Source organism: Lactuca sativa, chromosome 6 (assembly GCF_002870075.4).
Source record: "Lactuca sativa cultivar Salinas chromosome 6, Lsat_Salinas_v11, whole genome shotgun sequence".
NCBI lineage: Eukaryota > Viridiplantae > Streptophyta > Magnoliopsida > Asterales > Asteraceae > Lactuca > Lactuca sativa.
Genome location: NC_056628.2, coordinates 145046814 through 145055994, shown reverse-complemented (window position 1 = coordinate 145055994; position 9181 = coordinate 145046814). Strand labels below are relative to the sequence as shown.

The following is a 9181-nucleotide window of genomic DNA, read 5'->3' as shown; positions in this document are numbered from 1 at the left end:
AATTATGTTTTTGGGGTGATTTAAGAGGGGACTCGGCGAGTTGGAGCCTAGACTCGCCGAGTAGGATCGCAGACTTGGTCGCGGGTCCGCGACTGGACTCGACGAGTCCAGATATGGACTCGGCGAGTCGACGCTGTTCAGCAGAAACCCTAACCGTTCAGTTTGGATCGTATTTAACGCCTCTTAGGCCGTCATTTTCAGTCTTTTGGTCGATTGAGAAGAACCCTAATCACTGTGGACGCCTAGAGCAGGAGAGAAAGCTTTTGGAACTTGGAAGAATTGGTTAGGCAAGAAGAAGAGGGATTTGGCTAAAGGAATATCAAGGAGGATTGAGTCCTGAGATTTGGGGGACACAGAGAGTGCGTTTTCAGGTAATACTCGGACCAAATCTGTTATTTTGATGTGTATGTGAGTTTAGGGTTTATGAAACCCATTTAGTGATTAGATGGGTTATTATGTTATTACCCAAACGCTTTTACCCCAGTAATGAGATGTGTAGACGTCCAGAGGGTCCCATGGTTGTATACCTTGGGACCATACGTAATTCAGGAAGCAGTTACTCATCTGCATGGCATGGACTCGCCGAGTTGTTCTTCAAACTCGGCGAGTAACTTGAAGATTTACTGGGACTCGCCGAGTTGTTCTTCAGACTCGGCGAGTGGAGTCGGGGTGGCCCCGCGATTCTTCCAGGAGTAACTCGTCGGGTCGAGGAGGGTACTCGACGAGTAGATAAGGAATCTCAGAAAGTTGGAAGACGTCTAGACTCGCCGAGTCGCCATGGTACTCGCCGAGTCCGGTTGAGTTGACCGTTGACCAGAGTTGACCTAAGTCTGACTTCTTAAGGATAGTCACACTTAGAAGAGATAAGTGTTAATGAGTTACGTAATGTTATAGGGAGGTTGTAGCTCGTCGGTTGTGCACGAGTCATTTCAGGAGTTGCTAGCTTTCAGCATATACGAGGTGAGTCTTCTCACTATACTGTACCCGGAAGGGTTTGACTGTGTGACCGGAAGGTCAAATATGTTATGTGATATGTATGCTATATGTGGTAAGTTAATTGTTATATGTGCTATGTATGATATGTGGGCCGGAAGGCAATATGTTATGGGCCGGAAGGCGATTATGTTATGGGCCGGAAGGCGTGGTATTGAGGACCGGAAGGTCAGGGCCTGGAAAGGCGTATGAGTGTAAGTGTATATTGGGGAACTCACTAAGCATTTATGCTTACAGTTGTTGTGTATGTATTTCAGGTACTAGCGAGGACCGTGGGAAGGCGCCGGCATGATCGATACACACTGAAGATTGTTTTATGATCTTGGGAGTTTGAATAATTGTATTGACCGAATAATTAAACTATTTATGCCTTGTTTTTAATGGAAACAATTATGTTTTAAAAATGAAAAATTTGTTTGAAAAATTTGAGTTGTTACAGTACCCATCCCCTCAATCTCGATGGTGGCCAGGGACACCCGAAGGAGTGTTCCTACAAAGACTTCATGAACGCGAAGCCCAAACCCTTTGACGACAATGGAGGTTTCATTGCCCTAACTCGTTGGTTCGATAAAATCGAATCAATTTTCGAGATTTATGCGTGCCCTGAGGAAAGCAAGGTGAAGTTTGCCGCCTGCACCTTCATAGATAGAGCATTAACTTGGTGGAACAACTGATTCAAATCCTTAACTCTGCTGGTGGCCAATGCCATGAGTTGGGAGAATCTGAAGGAACTGATGCTCGTTGAGTACTACCCATAGGGCGAGATGCAAAAGCTGGAGCAAGAGCTCTGGAACCTGAATATGAAGGGTTCCAACATTGTTGCATACACTGCTAGGTTCAACGACCTGGCTCTTCTGTGTCTCGGGATGGCCACCCCGGAAAGCAAGAAAGTTGAGAGGTACATATGGGGATTGGCAACCCCAACTCAAGGGAACGTTTTGGCTGCTAAACCTCTCACATTTGACCGTGCCAAGTGTCTGGCGCAGACTCTGATTGATCATGGGGATAGTCATGAACCCGTAGCAGCCTTTCCTGAACCACCTAAGGAGAGTGGTGGAAAGAAAAAGTTTTGGAACAAGCGCAAGGGCCAGTCTTTGCAAGAGCCCTACAAGAAACAATAGACAGTGGCAGTCTATGCTGCTACTACTCCTGCTGCTGTTCCTACTGCTCAAGCGCCTGCTAGTAGATATGTTGGTACCCTCCCAAGGTGCAATCAGTACAAATTTCATCATCACGGACCCTGTCGTGATATGCAATGCAACAACTACGGAAAAAAGGGGCACACAGCTCATTTTTGCAAGACTCCAGCACAAGTCCAACCAACTAATCAGGCTCCTAGAGTTGGAGTAGCCCAAGCCTGCTATGGTTGTGGAGAGACCAAGCATTACAAGAGGAATTGCCCAAAAGCAACGACTACTGGCAACACGGGGAAAGTGCTAGCAATGGGCCAAGAGGAGGCAGTCGTTGATCCCACCGTAGTTACGGGTGCGTTCCTCCTCGGCAACTCTTATGCATGTATTCTCTTTGATAGTGGTGCGGAGAGAAGTTTTGTCAGTCATGCATTTAAAAACTTACTCAAACACAAATCCCAACCTTTAACCGAAACATTCACCGTCGAAATGGCTAACGGAAAGAAAGAGAGTACTAACGACGTATTCGTAGGACGCACCCTCACTTTAAACTATTATTCCTTTCCAATCGACCTTATGCTAATCTCCATAAAAAGCTTTGATGTAATCGTCGGCATGAAATGGTTGAGCCCCAATCGTGTTGATATTCTTTGTTACAAAAAATCCATTTGCTTCAATCTGCCATCTGGCAAAGCCCTCGTTATCTATGTCGATAAAATCAGCACGAACCTTCGTATCATTTCGTGCATCAAAGCCCAAAAATACCTACGAAAAGAGTGTCATGCATTCTTAACCCATGTCATCAACGAAACACAAGAAGTAAAAAACCTCGAGAGCATCGCCGAAGTATGTAACTTTCCCGATATATTCCCCAAGGATCTTCCCGGAGTTCCTCTCGAGCGCCAAGTCGAGTTCTGAATCGACTTAATTCCCGAAGCTACCCCTGTAGCCAAATCCCCTTACCGTCTAGCTCCTGCGGAAATGCAGGAATTATCCAGTCAACTTAACGAACTGCTCAACAAGGGATTCATTAGACCGAGCTTCTCACCCTGGAGAGCATCGGTCTTCTTCATTAAGAAGAATGATGGATCTTTCCGGATGTGCATAGACTTGATAGGTTTTATACATAAGAACAATCCTATGTGCTCATACAAACCATAATGCTTGGATCTAGGTTTCTCTATTGTACATGAAATGAATCCAATACTTACAAACCTATCCTAGCATACATAATTTCGAAATTAACATATAACATCAGATCTAGATGTTTACCTCTTCAATGGAAGCTTGAAACTTCTTTCTTGGAGCTTAGAGTCACAATTGTAACTCCTCTAATGGCTTACAAATACCACAAGCAAGAAGGAAACTATGAATAAGGAGGGAGGATACTTAATTTCGGCCTAGGGTTTCTCTTGGGAAGCAAGTAGCCGAAAATTGCAAGCAAGGGTCTCTATTTATACTGTAGGCTGCTAGGGTTTCAGTTTAAACCCTAATGGACAACTTAGTCACCAAGCAGCCCAAGGAACCTTCTATAACAAGGCCTTGGACGAAAATATGACGATTCTTCATCATAATTTTGTTCCCCCTTAGTCCATTAGGTTTCCCAGCCCAAAACTCAATTATCACACATTTAACAATTTATGCCCCTTTATTTAATTAATCTCTTTTAGTCACCAAACTAATTCCTAATTAATTTATCACTAATACTAATTAAATAAATATGATTTCTCCTTTAATATATTATTCTTATAATATATTAATAAACCATAATATTGTAACGCCCGTAGATCCGGGCTACTCAATTCAGAGACGATAAGTGTCAAAAATGAGTTTTTAATAGAAGATTATTTAGAATGAATAATCTTAACCAAGTCATATTATATGTTACAAGGGTTCCGTACATATACAGAATGCCGAAATACGAGTTATAACGAAGAAGTTATGGCCCGTCGAAGTTATACGACAAAATCGGCACGACACGGGGAGACGTAAATAGTGAATTTACGATAGATGACTTTTTGGCCTTAGTAATCTAAACGAAAGTCATAGAATATGTTAAACCGAGAGCGTCCATAAAAAGAACGCCCGAATCTGACTTTGTATGAGGAAGTTATGAATTTTCTAAGATTTGGCATAGCAGTGCACGGCCCAAAACTCGAATTTTAGATCGAGCTGTTTTTGGCCTACGCGACCTAAAGGAGAATTGAATATCTCATTAATAGGAACTCAACGGTAAAAAGACAGACAAAAACAGAGTCCATATGTAGAGGTTATGAATTTTACGCGGACATTTAACAGTATAATCTCCTCGTACTGTTAAATTTAAGATCGGTCGAGAATTAGCCGATGGAGTCAAACTGAAAGTTGTATATCTTATCTTTACCTACGCATGGATATAAAGAACGTTAAAAATGGAGGTCGTATGTGAAAGTTACGGATTTTAGAAGTCGGAAGTGTGCTGTGCGAAAATGGGTGATGTGGCACAATCTTGGCCATTGCTTTCTCCTCAAGTCTTGCCACTAGATGTATATCTTATCTTTACCTCTCTCTACCCCCGAAACCCCCCGAAAAGCCTAGGGAACCTCCCTAGCACGAGGCGGAAGCCCTGGAGTGCTCGACGGCTCCGAGAAGAAGAGCTTTTCGGCTTGGGAACGCTGCTCCAAGCAAAGCCCGGTTTTCTATAAAACTCGTTGTAAGTGAGCTACGCCTACGCTATTATTAATATAGCTTTTATTTAATTGTAGTAACGTTATTAGGGACTTATAATAAGTACTTGGGCTATTATTATGGGTTATATAAGTATTGTTTAACGCTTATATAATAGTAATAGTAGCTAGACTATTAATTAGTCTCAGCAAATAATAGACTAAACTCTAGTGGTAATAATACTATGTTTCGTCGAAGGAAATTATTTTTTTTAAGAAGCGGAGCGCTGTCTGAGTTCGGAATCACCACCTTTTCAAGTGAGTGCATAGTTACTTTCATCTTACATATAAATATGAAGTATTTTATATAAATTACGTGGTATGTGTGCATATTATTTGAATACTTGCTTTCTATGCTGGATGAACGATTTTATACATGTTTTAAATAATTTAAAATGTATATGTATTTTATATCTACAAATATGTTGGGTAAAACATGGGTAGATGAATGATGAGAGATGAAAGATGATATGAGTGAACATTGGTAGCTATAGACTTAGTGCCTAACAAATAACATCGGCAGCTATGGACTTAGTGCCTATAGAATAAATATTGGTAGCTATGGACTTAGTACCTGTTAAATAAACGTTGGTAGCTATGGATTTAGTACCTATTAGCTAAACTTTAGCAGCTATGGAATTAGTGCTTTACGAACAAGCATTGGCAGCTATGGACTTAGTGTCTATCATATAAACCCAGGAAGCAATGGGCTTCGAAATGAACGAATGTAGGATAGATGATTCTTAGGGTAGATCCTTAAGAGTAAGGAAGATAATGGGGATGGGTAATTGGGTTGATTGTTTGATGTTTAAACATAATAATTAAATTATTATGGGTTGAAAAACCTAATGTACTCACCAGGTTTCCCAACCTGACCCACTCAAACTTATTTGTATCACAGGTGTCGATATGAAGCTACTTTACACTGAGGGATTTAAAAGAGATGTAGAGCACTAGTGAAAATGAATGTAGGTTCTGTTTATGCTTATGTTTATGTATTGACGATGACATCCCAAATGTTTTAAAATGGATAAAAATACATTTCTTCAGAAATGCTTTGATAACGTATTTATCATGTTTTTTTGGGAACAAATTTCGCAACATTTTTATTAAAAGAGGTACTCTGGTTTTTATAAAGCATAAACAAAATCGGTCTTTTCTGGCCGTAAAAAATGGGGATGTCACTGCTGGTATCAGAGCATTAGTTTAAGCAAACTAGGAATATGGATTTATTTCTAAACTTAAACTTAGAATGCTAAGCAAAGATTGTGAGGAGTGTGTCTTAGGTAATACACCTGAATAGACACAAGCACTAGCTTATTTAGGGAAAATGTCTAACATGCTTTTATGTGCTAAATGATTTATGATGCTTTATGATGCTAAATGTATGATCGGATCTATAGTCTGTTGCCGACCGGATCTGGAAACTTTATGTGGTCAGATTTCTAAACGTTTAATTATGGTATTAGAAACGGCATGTAACTTTTCGAAGTAATAGGGAGATTTACACGTCGATCATAAATAAAATCTTTCCTATCTTAATTCTCGTCGTTTCGCCCCGAACGTCTGATTTGGTGTATAGAACGAGATGACAAGAACCCGAAGTGGAGTCGGGAATGCGAACGGAAACAAGAATCAACCCCCAGTGATTGAGAAAATACATGTTGTAGTAGCCACTCCTGAGCCAATCACGATGGCAGGAGTACAGGAAATGGTGCGGGTGATGTTGGATCAACAAATGGAAGGAACAAGGAGTTTACTTCAACAAAGTAAAAACGAACTTACTATGCCAGTACGCCAGGCACCTACTCTTGAGGCAGCCATCTGGGTTGAAGTTGGCAAGAAGAGGAAATTTGAGGGAACTTCAAGGTCCAACAAGAACAACATGTTCACACAGTCTGGAGGAGGAAGAGGTGAAGCAAAATGGTGTTATAAGTATGGAAGGAAACAAAACGAGGGATGCCATAAGGAAGTGGCCTGCTTCAAATGCGGAATACTAGTCACTATGCCCCCAAGTGCTCAACCAAGGAGGAAGTTTTCCTTAAGTGTAGTGGAAGAGGGACACTTCAAGAGAGATTGTCTGATATGGGCTACAACGCCAAATGTACCGTTCAAGCACTATGAGGGATGCGACGAAGAAGCGACTTGTTACAGGTGTGGAAGAATCGGTCACTATTCCAAGGACTGTACACATAGGGATAAAGTATGTTACAGATGCAGAGACAAGGGGCACATGTCTAGGGACTGCTCGAAGAAAAATGAAGCAGCGAGACCGAATGAGCCACCAAAGCCGAAGGAAAGAGCACTCCAGAGGATCCTTGGCAAAACTACTGACAATGCAACGTTTCAGGAGTGAAGGCTTGATATCCAAAGATCGAATTATGAAGTAGCCATAGTATCGTAGGGGTAGCCTATTAGACGCATAGTCTACGGTGAACTAGAATACCTATGTAATCGTTTCAAGAAATAATATAAAACCTTCGTTTTGTTATCTGATGCGTTGAATGATTGTGTGATTTCTTGCATGGTATGACAAGCGTCAATTTCCGGTCGACTCAAAGTCAACAAGTCAAACCAGTCGACTCAATTAACCCTTGTGTGCTAGGGTTTACGCTATGTTATTTCCTTACAACTCCCTATTCTATTGACAAATCACCAATGGAAAAATTTGTATATCTCGATTTCATTAACCTAAAACGGTGTTAAGTAATGAACCAAACCAATAAAACAATGTTGCATACTCATCGGGAGTGTGTAAGATCCTTGAACATGGCTTAACGGGGCTTACGGACCTTGCGTTGCGGAGCCAAACACTCACAGATGTCACACACGAAACCTCTCTCAATCGTTTTCACTCTATCACTCTTTATCTAGAATCTCTCCCAAATCTCTCTAAGTGTGAGAAATCTCTCCCAAATCTCTCTAAGTATGAGAAATCACTCCAAGTATGTCAAATCTCTCCCAAATCTCTCCAAGAATGTCAAATCTCTCCCAAATCTCTCTTTGTATGAGAAATCTCTCCAATAATGAGGAATCTCTCCCAAATCTCTCTCCATATGAGAAATCTCTCCAAGTATGTGAACTCTCTCCCAAATCTCTCCATGTATGTCAAATCTCTCCCAAATCTCTCCAAGAATGAGGAATCTCTCCCAAATCTCTCTCCATATGAGAAATCTCTCCAAGTATGTGAAATCTCACTCAAAAGTTCCTTAAACTTTTTGTAGTCTTTCGGGCCATCCCGACCCTTAACCAGGTCAAAAATCGCTTAAAACGGGGTAAAAACGGATAAAATAGACGTAAGGACCCGAAACCCCTCTTAAGGAGCCGAAACACAAGGTAAAGACTTCCAAAATTCATGATAAAAATTATGAATAAACTAGACACTTTTTAGGAACTCTCAGAATTTACGGATTCAGTTTTCGACTTCGTATGATTTTTCTATGATCTTTCTAAAACAGTGTAGAAAAGTTAAACACTAGTTAACAACTTATAACTTTCAACACACTTTGTAACATGTTGAGCAAAGTGTTAAATCTTTGATGACTGCATATTTTACATGTGTTTCTTGTTGTGGTATAATTATATAACAGAAAATACTCACTGAATTTTAAGAATCCTCCATCATTACCATTAGTACAAAACAAAGCAAGATAAACATAGCTATATTTTGCTATACATTCGACTTACATAGAAAAGGTTTCTTATACACCACAAACAAACATACTAAACTATAATAGGTATAGTTAGGTTGCTTATACATTTCAAACATATTGATAAACTATAATAGGTATAGTTTATGTTCATTTACATTACAAAAGATTTTCATACGAAAAGGGGTACAAATACAAAGTACCGGTTTTATACGAAAAAGGGGTACAAATACAAAGTACCATGTTTTCATACAAAAAGGGGTACAAATACAAAGTACCAGGTTTTCATACGAAAAGGACTACAAATACAAAGTACCGGTTTTATAAACACAAAGTACCGGTTGTATACAACACAGGGGTACAAATACAAAGTACCAGGTTTTCATACGAAAAGGGCTACAAATACAAAGTACCGGTTTATACAAAAAGGGGTACAAATACAAAGTACCAGGTTTTTATACAAAAAGGGGTACAAATACAAAGTACCAGGTTTTTATACAAAAAGGGGTACAAATACAAAGTACCAGGTTTTCATACAAAAAGGGGTACAAATACAACTATATTTCCTCTAGAATTGTTAGACTTCAGCTATAATTGCTAAGTTTATATGCTAGAGTTATATAAGAATCTAGTCGCAATCGACTTAGAATTGGTGGGCCCGCCTTATGTTCTGTTCCTTGTTTGGTTGTGGACCTGGGGCAGA

At 40.1% G+C, this 9181-nt stretch overlaps 1 long non-coding RNA gene across 1 annotated transcript; it reads left to right on the top strand.

Annotated features, from left to right (window-relative positions):
• Nucleotides 1-232: 232 nt before the first annotated feature.
• Nucleotides 233-1417, top strand: LOC128126648 (uncharacterized). The gene is made up of 3 exons (XR_008224615.1): nt 233-371; nt 895-960; nt 1251-1417. It is a non-coding gene; the product is annotated as an uncharacterized LOC128126648 (long non-coding RNA).
• Nucleotides 1418-9181: the final 7764 nt, after the last annotated feature.